Below are 18,912 nucleotides of genomic sequence, written 5' to 3' on the forward strand. Positions count from 1 at the left end.
GGGTGCTGTAACCCCCGAAAGTACACTCCAGTCCAAACCAAAAAAAAATTATTTTCTGTGTTTGTGAATTGTGTGCGCAGTAGCCGCACGTGCATCAACAAAGTAGTGCCAAGCGTGCGCCTGTGTCATAAGTAAAGGGCCGGCTGGCTTGACCGTTAAGGGTGCTGTAACCCCCGAAAGTACACTCCAGTCCAAACCAAAAAAAAAATTATTTTCTGTGTTTGTGAATTGTGTGCGCAGTAGCCGCACGTGCATCAACAAAGTAGTGCCAAGCGTGCGCCTGTGTCATAAGTAAAGGGCCGGCTGGCTTGACCGTTAAGGGTGCTGTAACCCCCGAAAGTACACTCCAGTCCAAACCAAAAAAAAAATTATTTTCTGTGTTTGTGAATTGTGTGCGCAGTAGCCGCACGTGCATCAACAAAGTAGTGCCAAGCGTGCGCCTGTGTCATAAGTAAAGGGCCGGCTGGCTTGACCGTTAAGGGTGCTGTAACCCCCGAAAGTACACTCCAGTCCAAACCAAAAAAAAAATTATTTTCTGTGTTTGTGAATTGTGTGCGCAGTAGCCGCACGTGCATCAACAAAGTAGTGCCAAGCGTGCGCCTGTGTCATAAGTAAAGGGCCGGCTGGCTTGACCATTAAGGGTGCTGTAACCCCCGAAAGTACACTCCAGTCCAAACCAAAAAAAAAATTATTTTCTGTGTTTGTGAATTGTGTGCGCAGTAGCCGCACGTGCATCAACAAAGTAGTGCCAAGCGTGCGCCTGTGTCATAAGTAAAGGGCCGGCTGGCTTGACCGTTAAGGGTGCTGTAACCCCCGAAAGTACACTCCAGTCCAAACCAAAAAAAAATTATTTTCTGTGTTTGTGAATTGTGTGCGCAGTAGCCGCACGTGCATCAACAAAGTAGTGCCAAGCGTGCGCCTGTGTCATAAGTAAAGGGCCGGCTGGCTTGACCGTTAAGGGTGCTGTAACCCCCGAAAGTACACTCCAGTCCAAACCAAAAAAAAATTATTTTCTGTGTTTGTGAATTGTGTGCGCAGTAGCCGCACGTGCATCAACAAAGTAGTGCCAAGCGTGCGCCTGTGTCATAAGTAAAGGGCCGGCTGGCTTGACCGTTAAGGGTGCTGTAACCCCCGAAAGTACACTCCAGTCCAAACCAAAAAAAAAATTATTTTCTGTGTTTGTGAATTGTGTGCGCAGTAGCCGCACGTGCATCAACAAAGTAGTGCCAAGCGTGCGCCTGTGTCATAAGTAAAGGGCCGGCTGGCTTGACCGTTAAAGGGTGCTGTAACCCCCAAAGTACACTCCAGTCCAAACCAAAAAAAAAATTATTTTCTGTGTTTGTGAATTGTGTGCGCAGTAGCCGCATGTGCATCAACAAAGTAGTGCCAAGCGTGCGCCTGTGTCATAAGTAAAGGGCCGGCTGGCTTGACCGTTAAAGGGTGCTGTAACCCCCAAAGTACACTCCAGTCCAAACCAAAAAAAAAATTATTTTCTGTGTTTGTGAATTGTGTGCGCAGTAGCCGCACGTGCATCAACAAAGTAGTGCCAAGCGTGCGCCTGTGTCATAAGTAAAGGGCCGGCTGGCTTGACCGTTAAAGGGTTCTGTAACCCCCAAAGTACACTCCAAACCAAAAAAATATATATTTTCTGTGTTTGTGACTTGTGTGCACTGTGGCTGCACGTGCATCAACAAAGGAGCAGCGCCAAGCGTGCGCCTGTGTCCCATAAGTAAAGAGCCGGCTGGCTCATTTCTTAAAGGGTGGTGTAACCCACAAAGTGCACTACTCTCCAGCAAAAATAAAAAAATATTTTCTGTGTTTGTGTGCGCTTTAGCCGCACGTATATATATCAATATAACATAAATGGAGGAGCAAACTTTCTCTGATAAAAATAAAATAGGGAAAGATCAAGAACCACTTCCTACTAGTGCTGTTGCTGCTGCTGGGAGTTGTTCATCATCCCAGAGAGGAAGTAGGAACATCACTACTTTTACTAAACAATTGACCCTCCAACAGTCCCTAGCGATGAGGATGAAGTACGACAGCAGTCATCCTGAAGCAAAACGTATAACTGAGGCCTTGACTGCTATGTTGGTGTTAGACGTGCATCCGGTATCCGACATTAGTGCAGTGGGATTTAGACAATTGATGGAGGTAGTGTGTCCTCGGTTCCAAATCCCGTCTAGATTCCACCTGCATCCTCAAAGCAGCAGCGACAAGCGTGCGTCTGTCTGTTAAAGGGTGGTGACACCCTCAAAGTGTGCTACACAAACAATTAAAATATTGTTCTTTTTTTTTCTGTCTTTGTGAATTGTGTGGGCTGTAGCCGCACTTGCATCCTCAAAGCAGCAGCGACAAGCGTGCGTCTGTCTGTTAAAGGTTGTTGTAACTCTCAAAGTGCTCCAAAAAATCAAAATATTTTTTTTAATGTGTTTGTGACTTGTGTGCGATGTAGCCACACTTGCATCCTCAAAGCAGCAGCGACAAGCGTGCGTCTGTCTGTTAAAGGGTGGTGACACCCTCAAAGTGTGCTACACAAACAATAAAAATATTCTTCTTCTTTTTTCTGTCTTTGTGAATTGTGTGGGCTGTAGCCGCACCTGCATCCTTAAAGCAGCAGCGACAAGCGTGCGTCTGTCTGTTAAAGGGTGGTGTAACTCACGAAGTGCTCCAAAAAATAAAAAACTATTTTTTTTATGTGTTTGTGACTTGTGTGCGATGTAGCCGCACTTGCATCCTCAAAGCAGCAGCGACAAGCGTGCGTCTGTCTGTTAAAGGATGGTGACACCCTCAAAGTGTGCTACACAAACAATAAAAATATTCTTCTTTTTTCTGTCTTTGTGAATTGTGTGGGCTGTAGCCGCACCTGCATCCTTAAAGCAGCAGCGACAAGCGTGCGTCTGTCTGTTAAAGGGTGGTGACACCCTCAAAGTGTGCTACACAAACAATTAAAATATTGTTCTTTTTTTTTCGGTCTTTGTGAAATGTGTGGGCTGTAGCCGCACCTGCATCCTTAAAGCAGCAGCGACAAGCGTGCGTCTGTCTGTTAAAGGGTGGTGACACCCTCAAAGTGTGCTACACAAAGAATAAAAATATTCTTCTTCTTTTTTCTGTCTTTGTGAATTGTGTGGGCTGTAGCCGCACTTGCATCCTCAAAGCAGCAGCGACAAGCGTGCGTCTGTCTGTTAGAGGGTGGTGTAACCCTCAAAGTGTGCTCCACAAACAATAAAAATATTCTTTTTTTTTTTTTTCTGTCTTTGTGAATTGTGTGGGCTGTAGCCGCACTTGAATCCTCAAAGCAGCAGCGACAAGCGTGCGTCTGTCTGTTAAAGGATTACATCGGTGACAGCATCCAAGTAGGCATGTCAGACAGTCCGTACCTGTACTGGCAGGAAAAAGAAGCAATTTGGAGGTCCCTGTACAAACTGGCTCTATTTTACCTGAGTTGCCCCCCCTCCAGTGTGTACTCCGAAAGAGTGTTTAGTGCAGCCGGGAACCTTGTCAGCGAAAGGCGTAGGAGGTTGCTTCCACAAAATGTGGAGAAGATGATGTTCATAAAATGAATGATCAACTCTTCCAGGGAGACCAGCCTCCAGAACGTACAGAGGGACCTGTGGTTCCAGCAGGGACGAATTAATACTCTGTGAGGATGAGGATGTACATAACACTGAAGAGGGTGAGGAATCTGTGGATGAGGAGGATGAGGACGACTTCTTGCCTCCGTAGAGCCAGTTTGTGCAGGGACAGATTAATTGCCAGCTTGTTTTGTGGGGGCCCAAACGAACCAATCATTTCAGCCACAGTTGTGTGGCAGACCCTGGCGCTGAAATGATTGGTTTGTTAAAGTGTGCATGTCCTGTTTATACAACATAAGGGTGGGTGGGAGGGCCCAAGGACAATTCCATCTTGCACCTCTTTTTTTTCTTTGCATTATGTACAGTTTGGGGCCTAGTTTTTCAATGCCATCCTGTCTGCCACTGCAGTTTCACGCCTAGATGGGTCACGTGTTTGTGCCGCCCACTCGTGTCGCTTAGCATAGTCATCCAGCTACCTCGGTGCAACCTTTTGGACATAAAAACACTATTGTGAGGTGTGAGGTATTCAGAATAGACTGGAAATGAGTGGAAATTAAGGTTATTGAGGTTAATAATAGCATAGGAGCAGAAAAACACACAAATTCTGTGATTTTAGCTGTTTTTATGCTTTTTTTCAAAAAAATACAGATCCAAAACACAAAACCCAGAACCCAAAACACGGAAGGGTGGTTTTGGCAAAACCAATCCAGATCCAAAACACGAAGAAAGATCCAGATCCAAAACCAAAACACAAAACACGAAAAGTGGCCGGTGCACACCCCTAGTATATATATATATATATCTATGTATATGTATGTATATATGTGTATATATATGTGTGTGTGTGTGTGTGTATATATATATATATATATATATATATATATATATTTATATTTATATATAATGTATGTAGGAAGGAAGACCCGGCTCTGGAGGAAGCCCGACGCTGGAGAGAGACAGACCCGGCTCTGGAGCAAGAGACTCTGCGCTCGACAGTGTTGACCCCGCCTCTGGACAGTTGCACCCGGCGCTGGAATAAGAGTCTTGACCCTGGGCTAAGGTAAATAGAATCCGCGTGTCATGTGTATGTGTATATATAAAGAATAGGTGTATATATGTGTTTGTGTGTAACTGTGTATATGTGTATGTATATAGGTGTATATGTGTATGTATATAGGTGTATATATGTGTGTGTATATATGTGTGTGTGTATGTATATATGTGTGTGTATATATGTATGTATATAGGTGTATATATGTGTGTGTGTGTGTATATATATATATATATATATATATAGACACACATATATAGTCAATGGTGGGAACCGCAGGGTAAACTTTAATAACCTTGCGGCTCCCACCATTGACTACAATGGAGGGAGCCGTTCATTGACTGAGAGACGGGAGATGACCTCTCTCAGCCAATGAACGCTTAGCAGCGAGGTTTCCATGGTGATACCCTACCGCTAAGCTCTCATTCGGGAAGTACAGTTCTATAGAACGGTACTAAGTTCGTGGATCGGATTTTCATTTTTTTTTTTGCCAAGGCCGGGGATGCCTACTTTGGAACGAAGAGGACAGAACCTCGCATAGGAGATGGTGAGTATGTTTTTTTTCACAGGTCCCCTATGGCAGTGATTCCCAACCTCGGTCCTCAAGGCACACTAACAGTCCTGGTTTTAGTGATATCCATGCTTAAGCACAGATGGTTAAATCAAAACAACTAAGGTACTAATTAAGTCACCTGTGCTCAACTATGGCTATCCTTAAAACCTGGACTGTTGGTGTGCCTTGAGGATCGTGGTTGGGAACCCCTGCCCTATGGATACTTTACCGGACAAGTGGACCGATGCTACAGGGTTACATAGGTGAGTATATGTACGTGTGTGTGTGTATGTATGTACGTTTAATAAACTTATATTGTCACGGTGTGTGTGTCCTGTGTTTTTTTTAAACATTTTTTTACAGGTGAAGTACAGGTATTAGTGGGCCCTTAATGCCCTGCATGCTAGTACTTTTGGTTCTCCAAGTACCAGCTTGCGGGGCAGGCTTGCTGGGACTTGCAGTTCTACTTCTAAAGACAATGTTTGATATTTATTTACACCACACCACACTATCAACCCGCCACCCACCGCCACCAGGGGTGGGCCTGGGGTGCCCTGGAGAGGGTGACCCCTTTATTGGGGGGGTCTCCAGCTCTCCAGGGATCCCCGGCCCGGGCTGACTAGCGGTCAGGGCTGATGCTGCGGCTGGGGGGCCCGGTGAAAGGGCTCCCCTGGCTGTGGCATCAGCCCCCCGCTAGAAAAAGTACAGTGCTGGTTCTGGAACATACAGGGGAACCCTACTCATTTTTTTCCCCTGTATTTCCAGAACCAGGACCGGATCAGAGCCCAGAGCTGGCTGCGCAGAATACGAGGGACCCCTACGTCGTTTGTCCTCTGTATTTAAGCACACCCAGCACTGGGTCACTAATGCCCGGGGCTGGTTGCTCTTTTTTTTGGGGGGGGGCACGCCATTTTTTTTTTTTACACAGGTTTTTTTTTTTTACCACAGCAGCACAGACTGGTCTCACGCACCTGTCATTGCTCTGTGCCAATCACACAGATGCATGTAGCACGGATCTCCTGGGTCCGTGCTACATGCAAATGGGCACCATTATGCTGATTGGCTTCCTGTCTGCCACTGCAGTGCCACTCTTAGATCGGCCACGTGTTCGTGCCGCCCACTTGTGTCGCTTAGCATAGTCATCCAGCTACCTCGGTGCAACCTTTTGGCCTAAAAACAATATTGTGAGGTGTGAGGTGTTCAGAATAGAGTGGAAATGAGTGGAAATTAATGTTATTGGGGTTATTAATTGTGTAGGAACCAAAAAATGACCATTTTATGTGATTTTAGCGTTTTTTTTAATTTTTTAAGAAAAAATCCAGATCCAAAACCCAGAACCCAAAATATGGAAGGGTGGTTTTGGCAAAACCAATCCAGATCCAAAACACGAAGAAAGATCCAGATCCAAAACCAAAACACGAAAAGTGGCCGGTGCACACCCCTAATATATATATATATATATATTATAGTGTGTGTGTATGTGTGTGTATATATATGTATATGTGTGTGTTTATTTATATGTGTGTTTATTTATATATATGTATGTAGGAAGGGTGAGAGACCCGGCTCTGGAGGAAGACCCGACGCTAAGGGGAGAGAGACCCGGCTCTGGAGGAAGAGACTCGGCGCTGGACAGTTGCACCCGGCGCTGGAAGGAGAGTCTGGACGCCGGGCTAAGGTAAATAGAATCCTCGTGTCACATGCAGCAGCCAGGCTGAAACCTACACACCTGCACTATGTGGATGGTGGGATGGGACTTTGTTACCTATAATATATATGTGTGTGTGTGTATGTATGTATGTATGGTACTTCCGTATCTTTGCGGACCCCTGCAGGAGCCGCTGGTTACGCTACTTGAGTGTCTTCACTAGTCAGTAGTGTAAATATCAGCCAGTGTCCAAAGTCATTCCCTACCATCCAAGTTGGCATGGAGGGGGAATATAACCATGTGTCGAGCGAAGCGAGCCACCGTGCCTGCAGCGTGGCGAGCGAAGCGAGCCCGCGAGGTGCCGAATGACACTGGCTGATATTTACACTACTTACGCATCTTCACTTCCTGCAGGGGGCCGCAAAGATACGGAAGTACTGTATCTATAAGTGTGTTTTATAAATATATAATATATATATTTTCCATTTATCTGATGGATGCTGCACTCAGGAACTTGTTTCAAAAGGCTTTATTATCACCAGCTGGTGATAATAAAGCCTTTTGAAACAAGTCCCCTGAGTGCCGCATCCATCCGATAAGTATTACTTTCTACATCTGCGGGCACCGTGGCAAGCAGTTATTACCTGGGAGACTAGGCTTACTACTTGGGGCACTATTAGACTGGACTTACTATTGGGGGCAATATTACTGGGGGTACTATTAGAGGGGGCTCTGTACTGGTGGCACTATTAGACTGGGCTTAGTATTGGGGGCACTATTGCCGGGGACTTACTGCTGGGGGCACTAATACCGGGGGTACTATTAGAGGGGGCTCTGTACTGGGGGCACTATTAGACTGGGCTAAATGTTTAACAGCCAGGGCAGCGGTGGGTTTTGTAAACTCTGTTTTTTTTCTTTTTGTTTATTTCTTCTTTGCAGTGGGCCTGTACCTGGGTCTGCGGGCCTCCCTCACCAACACCCTGCAGTTCACCCCGAGGTGGATCGGAGCACAGATGTACCCCCTACCCCTGTGTGTGTGTGACACCATGTACCCCCTACCCCTGTGTGTGTGTGACACCCTGTACCCCCTACCCCTGTGTGTGTGTGACACCCTATACCCCCTACCCCTGTGTGTGTGTGACACCATGTACCCCCTACCCCTGTGTGTGTGTGACACCCTGTACCCCCTACCCCTGTGTGTGTGTGACACCCTATACCCCCTATACCATTGCGAATTCAGGTAATATCACAGGGATTTACTATAAATCCCTTGCAGGGACAGAGCTTGCGATAAAGCTCTGTCCCTGCGGATCCCATCCGCACTCTAGTCGCGGTATTTTCGGAAAAAATACCGCGACTAAGAGCCCGCGCATGCGCCGACCGAGCACCGCTACTACCCCCCCACTGATGCTAAGCCCCGCCCCCCGGCGCTAAGCCCCGCCCCCGCGATCGCGGACCCCCGCGACCCCCCCTCCCCCCCCCGCGACCCCCCCTCCCTTCATTACACTTACCTGCATCCTCCTGGCCTCCGGTGGTCTTCTCCGGGCTTCCCGATCAGGTGATCTCCCATACTGCACTGGGGCCCGATCACCTGATGACCGGGCCCCAGTGCACTGTGGGAGACCAGCTGACCGGAGAGGAGCCATCACCGGAGGCCCGATCACCGGTCCCTGGATTCAGGTAAGTGAAAAAAAAAATGTTTAATTTTTTTTTTCTTTTTTTTACAGCAATCAGCTTGCGGTCTACTTAGACCACATAGCTGATTACTGGTACCGGCTCCCGCCTCTGCTCTCCCCGTTAGAGCAGAGTGGGAGCCCGGTAACCGGGGGAGACCCTGGATAACGCCACCTCCAGGTGGCGTTATTATCACAGGGCTTCCCCCGGTATTTTTTTACAATTTATTTTTAGTAACTTGCACACAGATCACATTTCCCATTACAATTATGGGAAATGCGATCTGCTTTACTAAAAATAAGTGATACTGGGGGTTGGAGTAGAATTTTACTAATTCTACTCCAATTGCCCTGTAATAACTACAGGTGAAACTAAAATAATGTGAAAAGGGTGTGAAAACACCCTTTTTCACTTTATTTTAGTAAAAATAATGTTAATAAATAGAGCCCTAAATCTTTCGGATGTTCAGGAAAACGCTATCGTTTCTCGTTTAAAGGGAAAGATTACATCTTTGGGGGGCATGACCAGTGAGGTAAATGGCTGGGGAGGCACTGGCTAGTATCAGAGCCAGTGTTACACATACAGGTTGAGTCTCCCATATCCAAAATGCTTGGGACCAGGGGTATTTTGGATATCGGAATATTCCGTATTTTGGAATAATTGCATATTATAATGAAATGTCTTGGAAATGGGACCCAAATATACACACAGAATGCATTTATGTGTTATATACACCTTATACACACAGCCTGCAGGTCATTTTAGACAATATTTTTTATAATTTTGTGCATCAAAAAAAGTTTGTGTACATACATGAAATTCATTTGTTTCATATACACCTTATACACACAGCCTGAAGGTTATTTTATACAATCTTTTTAATAATTTGTGCCTTAGACAAAGTTTATGTACATTAAACCATCAAAAATCAAAGGTTTCATTATCTCAGTCATGCTGAAAATATTCCGTATTTCGGAATATTCCGTATTTCGGAATATTTGGATATGGGAGACTCAACCTGTACATATATAAACCCGAGGGTCATGTGGGCATTATATAAAGGTGCAGCAGTATATAGTGCTGGAAAATTGGTGTGTTTTGATCAGGGATGTGAGGAAAAGGTAGACAGGGGAGGCAGTGCCTCACCTGCTATACACTTTACACTCCAGAGTTTCGACTATAAAAATGATTAGAATAACACAAAGAAGATATTTTTAATATTGTCATTAATTTTTTTCTTATCATTTTTATAGTCAAAACTTTGGAGTATACCTAAGTATGACTGGAGAGGCTCTGCCTCACCTGACCGCACATTACTGGGCATGACTGCACCACCCTGGTAGCCCCTCCTCTTTTCACCCCTGGCTCCACCACCAACAATAAATCAGCCATTTGCATCCTTGTGCAGCTTCTCCTGGTGTGGTATGGCTGGAATGAGAAGAGGCAATGGAAGGTGGAGATATGAAACTAAAGTTTGTGATGACAGCTGCACCCACCAAGTAGGCTGCGGACCAAAGAAGGAACATGATGGGTGGAGATCTACTCATTATAGTGCCCAGAGACGGTGTTGGGGGGGGGGGGGGTACAGCGCTTGTCCTGCACAGATTGGGGCTCTGGTGGCGTGATGAGACAATTTAGATGTTCAAATATTAGAAATAAAAGACACAGCTAAGGCTGCTGACTAGGCCATGTATATTGTAACTAAATGTTATAGTGCTCTACCAACCTTCTAAGCATACTTGCCTACAGTACTTTCATCTTTTCCTCTCCGGGAGAAGGTGGGTGGTGATGGGGGCGGGGCCAGATTATTTGCATCATTAGGCCCTGCCCCCTAGTGGTAAAATGCTGTGAATACCACATATTTAAATAGGGGCAGGGCCAAACGACGCTACTCATGGGCCGCTGATCCACGGGAAAGTTCTCCCCATCCTGCCCACTTCAGTAGGATGTGGGAGAAGTGCCTCCTCTTCCGGAGGCGCGGAGGGTTACACGAAAAATTGTGAGCCTCCCGCAGGTTCCGGGAGAGTAGGCAGGTATGATTCTAATCCACAACTCAAACTGCGTGATCAACGCTTCCCAATCATGTATTTTGTCAGTAAGTGACCAGGAATGTTAAGGAGCTCTAACCAAGGCCCTATGACAGCTGCTGCACTGCTAGGATATAAACACATTGAAGGGTTAATTATTATGTAGTAAATCATGCAGGCCTTAATTTACCTATAAGCTAGATATGTTATTTCCCCTCTCCTTGTGTTTGGTATATGTAAAATATATTTACGCTCACTCCGAGGCAAACATGTGATGCCAATATCATCATACATGCCAATATTCTCAGTGATCTGCATTTAATCATCTAGACTTCCCTGGAGACATAAGTAAAATATATTTTAGGTAGATGAAGATATTTTATAACTAGAAACCTCTGTATTTGGCAGTGAGAACTGTAACGCAAGGGGGTCGCATGAGTCAGCTCTGTTATGCTTTAGATGTACCAATCTTTATCAATAGAACATCAATAGAATGTATCAGTATTTAATCATAATGGTTTCCATTCATCTCTTGTTGCTTGTATTCATGTGTGTGTTGTATATTCGATTCTGGGCTCATAACACAACTAAAGACTGAAAAAAATTAAAATTTCTAGGAAACTGATTTTAAGACTCAATTTTGGAGAGAGACATAGGGCGTGATTCAGAGCCGGACGCAATTAGCGCTCGCTCGTCCTGAAAATAGGGGGTGGCTATTCAAATGAACCGTTCGCTGTTTGCGGTCTGTTCACGCCTCTAGGTCTGAACGAGCGAACAAAACTTGCGGTCGTTTTTTGGGAAACTATGCCCCCTGGCCGCTCGCATCCTACGTCATGTCTGCTATTTATTAGATTAATCGAGTACATCGACCAGGGTATGAACTGCTCGCTATTCTTGTGGTTGGTTTTTGCTACCACAATTTTGCGAGCAGTTTTGACTATAAAATAACCCAGTGACGTGGTCAATGACGCTGCTGTTTTAATTATGCACACCCATAAAACTCCCGTTTTGACCTTTAAGCACGCCTGCGTTCGGATCTCCACTCCCCGTTTTCAAGCACCTTCCCCTGTTACCACCCACATACGCCTCAATCTGTCTCTCAAATTATCAGGCATTCGCTATTTTGCGAGCACATGAATTTCGGCCGCACTGACTGGTTCACGCATGCGTATAACGATCCGTACGCATGCGCAGTTGGGCAAACATCGCTCGGAGCGAACGAGCGACCGCTTACGAGTGGCTCTGAATCAGGCCCATAATACAATGAACCCATGAGTATCTCACAAATGATTTCAGTAAGAATGATATTTTGCAATGGTAGCACACATCCCCGCATATACTGCGCTGGAAAGAATAGCCATTTTCCTGATTAGAAATAGTGATCATGGTAACGAGAGGGAGCAGAGATAGTTGATTGAATAAATGGGGACTGCTAATGGGTTCATAAATCAATTTATATGGATTCAGTAAGTCCCTCTTGACGGGGGTCCTCAAAGTATGTGCCCAATAGTTGTCTCTTAAACAGAGCCCTCTGTAGCCATCTCCACCTCTCGGAGTGGGTGAGTCATCCTCTAAGCCCATCAATTTCATCGCTGAAGGATGTTATTATGTTTATGAGAATAAGTCTTGATATGCCGTGCAAGTAGTGTTCTATTAGTACATGCATTTTGTCCTCTATAAATCTAGTTTTAAGAGCCCTAGTAGTTCTGCCCTATTATATAATTAGATTATATAAGCAGTGTTGTAATGAATAAGGTGTTTCAGAAGTGAGTTGTCTGCACTAGTTCTGGATGTAAAGTTTGTCCTTTTATTCCAAACCAACTGTTGGGAGCTTTGCCCATGATGAAATCGCTTCTGTCAACATTTTGTTTATTAGAGGTGTTCTAGTTGTATTACTTTGCATAGGGGCCCTATCGCGGCAGTGACCCACATGACCAGCAGCGAAATACAGACTGGTAGCAGCAGCACCTTCACCCACCACTCACACCAATGTCACAGTGTGCCCTGTGCACAGACTGCTATGTAACCTATCCTATTCACCCACCACTCACACCAATGTCACTGTGTGCCCTGTGCACAGACTGCTATGTAGCCTATCCTATTCACCCACCACTCACACCGATGTCACTGTGTGCCCTGTGCACAGACTGCTATGTAGCCTATCCTATTCACCCACCTCTCACACCAATGTCACTGTGTGTCCTGTGCACAGACTGCTATGTAACCTATCCTATTCACCCACCACTCACACCAATGTCACTGTGTGCCCTGTGCACAGACTGCTATGTAGCCTATCCCATTCACCCACCTCTCACATCAATATCACTGTGTGCCCTGTGCACAGACTGCATTGTAGCCTATTCTATTCACCCACCACTCACAGCAATGTCACAGTGTGCCCTGTGCACAGACTGCTATGTAACCTATCCTATTCACCCACCACTCACACCTATGTCACTGTGTGCCCTGTGCACAGACTGCTATGTAACCTCTCCTATTCACCCACCACTCACACCAATGTCACTGTGTGCCCTGTGCACAGACTGCTATATAGCCTCTCCTATTCACCCACCACTCACACTAATGTCACAGTGTGCCCTGTGCACAGACTGCTATGTAACCTATCCTATTCACCCACCACTCACACCAATGTCACTGTGTGCCCTGTGCACAGACTGCTATGTAACCTCTCCTATTCACCCACCACTCACACCTATGTCACTGTGTGCCCTGTGCACAGACTGCTATGTAACCTCTCCTATTCACCCGCCACTCACACCAATGTCACTGTGTGCCCTGTACACAGACTGCTATGTAGCCTCTCCTATTCACTCACCACTCACACCAATGTCACAGTGTGCCCTGTGCACTGACTGCTATGTAACCTGTCCTATTCACCCACCACTCATACCAATGTCACTGTGTGCCCTGTGCATAGACTGCTATGTAACCTCTCCTATTCACCCACCACTCACACCAATGTCACTGTGTGCCCTGTGCACAGACTGCTATGTAGCCTATCCTATTCACCTACCACTCACACCAATGTCACTGTGTGCCCTGTGCACAGACTGCTATGTAGCCTATCCTATTCATCCACCACTCACACCAATGTCACTGTGTGCCCTGTGCACAGACTGCTATGTAACCTGTCCTATTCACCCACCACTCATACCAATGTCACTGTGTGCCCTGTGCATAGACTGCTATGTAGCCTATGCTATTCACCCGCCACTCACACCAATGTCACTGTGTGCCCTGTGCACAGACTGCTATGTAGCCTATCCTATTCACCTGCCACTCACACCAATGTCAATGTGTGCCCTGTGCACAGACTGCTATGTAGCCTATCCTATTCACCCACCACTCACACCAATGTCACTGTGTGCCCTGTGCACAGACTGCTATGTAACCTCTCCTATTCACCCACCACTCACACCAATGTCACTGTGTGCCCTGTGCGTAGACTGCTATGTAGCCTATGCTATTCACCCACCACTCACACCAATGTCACTGTGTGCCCTGTGCACAGACTGCTCTGTAGCCTATCCTATTCACCTGCCACTCACACCAATGTCAATGTGTGCCCTGTGCACAGACTGCTATGTAGCCTATCCTATTCACCCACCACTCACACCAATGTCACTGTGTGCCCTGTGCACAGACTGCTATGTAACCTGTCCTATTCACCCACCACTCACACCAATGTCACTGTGTGCCCTGTGCACAGACTGCTATGTAACCTATCCTATTCACCCACCACTCACACCTATGTCACTGTGTGCCCTGTGCATAGACTGCTATGTAGCCTATCCCATTCACCCACCACTCACACCTATGTCACTGTGTGCCCTGTGCATAGACTGCTATGTAGCCTATTCTATTCCCCTACCACTCACACCAATGTCACTGTATGCCCTGTGCACAGACTGCTATGTAGCCTATCCTTTTCAAGAGAGTGCGTACCCAAAGCATCTCTCCCCACACCAGTGGTGTATATAGGGGGGGTCGAGCGACAGGCCGCGCACGCAGGTGGGGGGGGGGGCACCAGCCGCAGTCCAGGATACTGGTCAATGTAGTGCGGTCTGCACTACACAGTAATAAACACCGCCGCTGGTGCCGGGTAGTGTACTCGTACTATCTGGCGGCAGTGTGTTTTTTTGGCAGCCAATGCGAGTCAGACAGACTCTCATTAGCTGCTGCCGGGGCCAGGCTGGAGCTTACTCATGAGCTCCATCTTCTTGCTCCCACAGTGGGTAATGGGAGAGACTTCATGACATCAAAACGTGTCTCCCATAGTGCTGAGCTGGCCGGGAAAGCGGAGGAGCAAACGGCAGCGGGCGCAGGAGCGGGGATTCAGGTAAGTGTTGTTGTTTTGGTGTGTCTTTGTCCTTATATATGTAAGGGGCGCTGGCACTGCATAGGGGGCACCACTGGAGGCACTGCATAGGAGGGGACTACTACTGGGGGCACTATATTGGGGGCACTACATAGGGGGGACCACTACTGGGGGCACTATATAGGGGGCACTACATAGGGGGGACCACTACTGGGGGCACTTCATAAGGGGGACAACTACTGGGGGCACTGCATAGGGGGGACCACTACTGGGGGGACTGCATAGGGGGGACTACTAGGGGGAACTATATAAGGGGCACTACCGGTGCACTGCATAAGGGGTACTACTGGGGGTACTGCATAAGGGGCACTGTTTAAGGGTGCATTACTGAGGGCACTGAATAAGGGTGCACTACTGGGGGCACTGTATAAAGGCCACTACTGGGGACACTATAAAGGGGGCACTACTACAGGGGGCATTGCATAAGGGGCACTGCCTCATGGTACATTGCATTAGGGGCACTACTACAGTGGGCATTGCATAAAGGGCACTACTACTGGGGGCATTAAGGTGCATATGGAATGGAAAGGAATGTTCCCAGAGTGCCGAGAAATGGTGGTGTATCATGTTGACACGCCCTCATTTTCCAGCGGCCACACCCCTTGCAGCATGTGACCACACCCACTTTTTTACATGCGTCTACGGCACTCTCACATACTTGGAAGGGGGGCTCCATTTTTTTAATTTGCCCTGGGCTCCAAATACCCTAGTTACGTCACTGCCCCCCGCCCCTTACCGGCCACGCGCATGGTGCAGCACCTATCTCTTGCACTGATGATGCCAATAAATTTAGTATTTGTTATCGCTCAGCTTTATCTTGATGGATTGAGATTAAACAAAATACAGGTTATTTCTAGGAGTTTACACTACACATTGATACAGTTTTCATGAAAATCGGTTCAGTAGTTTTTGCACCAACTTGGAACAAACAGACACAACATTCTTGTAATATTAGTATAGATGATTGAGCAGGTGATACATGACCATGTCACACATTTATATTGGAATTAGCAGGAAGCCACATACTGTATTACCTCCCCTGAGATTTTTATCATTACAGTTTTGTGTCTTTTGTCCTCGGGGCAAAAAAAAGTTTTGAGACTCTCTTACTGTATATTTGGAAATAAAATGAGTATGGGTGAGATCCTTCTTGTTCTCATCTCTATTAACTGGTTTTGGTGTATTCAAATGTTTAGGAGTCAGGAGTTGTCTTCTATTTCTGATTCCTGTAATACTAATTCCTATAAACTTTCTGGGTTTAAAGGCCTCCAAAAGATCCTTAGCATGAACTTCAAAGGCAGCTGCAGTGCCGTCCTTTGGATGCTCCAGGCAATCACACTGCAGCCTGCACAGCCTCCCGGAACATCCTGAGAATGCTCCAGGCAGTGCTGTACTTTCTGTTGCTGTTGGCCCCGCCCCCTCGGCATGACATCAGCTGGTCAGAGGGCGTGGTCAGCACAGGGCGCATTGTTGGCTAGTTATGGTACTGCTCAAACTCACCAATATATAGGTTGGCAAAACTCGGTGTGAAGTAAATTAAACATGATTGAAGATAAAGTAACTGTGTAAAAGAATAAAGGCAATAGAATTCAATGTATACTCGCACTGGGCGGGATTCTCAGTCGGACACAGCGGCGATGTTAGACTTAGTGAAACTATTGTTTTCTTCTGCACATGCGTCCTGATAGTGGAGTTGCGGTTGAGGCGCACGAGAAGATGTACAGGCTAAGAAATGTCTTCAAAATAGGCGGCGACAGGGAGGTGGCTTAGCCCACACACAAAGGTGGACCATTATATAGGCATGTTATGGGCGTGTCTCAGGCGTGTCACTGACATCGGTTGCATACAGAGATGCTCAACCACACAATTAGTAGGTCATTCTCAATGTTGCATCTAAAGACACACCAATCGATATTTCAGTATGGTCGATGGCCCATAGACGCAGTCTCAAACGTGGTTGCGTCCTACTCAGAATCAGGTGCACTGTCTCTCTGGGATACATTCATCCCTCTCAAGAAATGTATCTATGCCCGCAATTCCCAGATCTTGGAATATTGGAATATAGAGCTTGTATTTTATGTTACAGTTTGAAATTAGTAAGTGTCCTGCCATCTAATATTTTTTAAATAGGTTCAAAAAGTGGATACAATGTTCTAAGCAATACTAAGGAGGTGTGTTTGTTTTTTTTACTCTATTGACCACTCATCACCATGGGAACATAGGCGGTCATTCAGACGCGCTCGCGAGCGCAGGACGCTCACAAGCGGGTCCATGTTGCCCCACTGCGCATGCGCACAACGGAGGGAGCTCCGTCGTGCGCATGCGCGAGACCCGGATAGCGACGGGCTCTCCGTCGCTCCGGGTCTCGCTCCAAAGGGGGCGTGCGGTTGATGGTGACTGACAGCACGCCCCGGGCGTGCCAGGGGCGTGGCTGCCGGAGGCGTTCTGAAGCCGGCCCCACTGACATCACTAGTGATGTCAGTGGGAGTGATTTTGGCTCTGATAGAGCCAAAATCACTCCAGGGCTTGCGCCAGAGAGACCCTACCACAGGGTCTCCTTCACAAGCCCGATGGTCGCGATGCTCTTGACCATCGCGACCATCATCATGGACGCTCGCATAAGCTGTGGGTGGTCAACCTTGGCCATGATTGCAAAATTTTATTGCATTTATATATTATTAATAATTTGGAGTTGTGCACCTGAGATTTGTGTGTTTTTGTGCCTGCATTTAGTCTCATCAGGTGGCACCTCCTTAGAATATATATATATGTAATTTATGATTTTTGTTCCCCCAAAGATCACCTTTACCCTTTCCCTATACAGTATGTGTGTATGTGTTCAATGGTCTTGTGTGCCCTTCTTTTTTTACTTACCTGTTATTCAGTTTCTTCCTCTCCTGATCACTGCTGGGGCTCGGCTGGCCAGGGAGGTGCACGTTTGCTCCTCTTGTAAGCTGTTATTCTTCTAGCTGGTGTGATGTACTAACGTCTCACTCCCCTCTGCATCAGAGTGCGCCAACGTAGGAGTAACTCGGGGAGGCAGACAGAGACAGCCGGGCGCGCTGCTCACTAATACATCGCCATCAGTAGCTGGGGATCTAGCTGCTTCCGCAGGAGCTGGCACCTCTAGCCAGTGTCGGACTGGGGCATAAAGGGCCTACCAGGGGATTGCAATAGTAAGAGCCCACTGAAGAGGCGTAACCATCTGCCAAAGTGTACCCATTGAACAGAGAGGTGTGGCAATATTATGTGCACAACCTACAGCATGGGGACACCTTGGTGATATACACTTACTACAGCCTGTATACACCAACACACGGCTCTATATAACACTGCAACTGCATACATACCGACACACTGCTCTATATAACACAACAGTCCCCTAGATACTGAAACACAGCTTTACATTACACCATAGCTCCCGATATACGACACACAGCTCTATATACAGTAACACAGCAGCCCCCTGTATACCAAAATGCAGCTCTATATAACTCTGCAGCCCCCTATATACCAACAAACCGCTTTATATAACACCACAGCCCCTATATACAGAGTCCCCTAGAAAAGGTAACACAACCCCTATACACAGACACACAGCCCCCTATAGGGTAAAAGCAGCCCCTATACACACACACAGCTCCCAATAGGGTAAAAACAGATCATATTCTCAGCTCCTATATACAGACAGCCCGCCTATAAGGTAACATAGCCCCTATATACAGACACAGCCCAATATACAAACATCCACCTATAGGGTAACACAGCTCCTATATACAGCCACACGCAGCATTTATATAGAGACACAGAGCCTCCATAGGGTAACAGAGCCCCTATGTACAGACACACACCCTATAAGGTAACAGCCTCTATATACAGGCACAAGACACCACCCCCTATAAGGAAACACAGCCTCTATATACAGGCACAAGACACCACCCCCTATAAGGAAACACAGCCTCTACTGTATATATAGGCACAAGAC

This window comes from Taudactylus pleione, unplaced genomic scaffold (assembly GCF_031769625.1).
Source record: "Taudactylus pleione unplaced genomic scaffold, aTauple2 ptg000729l, whole genome shotgun sequence".
NCBI lineage: Eukaryota > Metazoa > Chordata > Amphibia > Anura > Myobatrachidae > Taudactylus > Taudactylus pleione.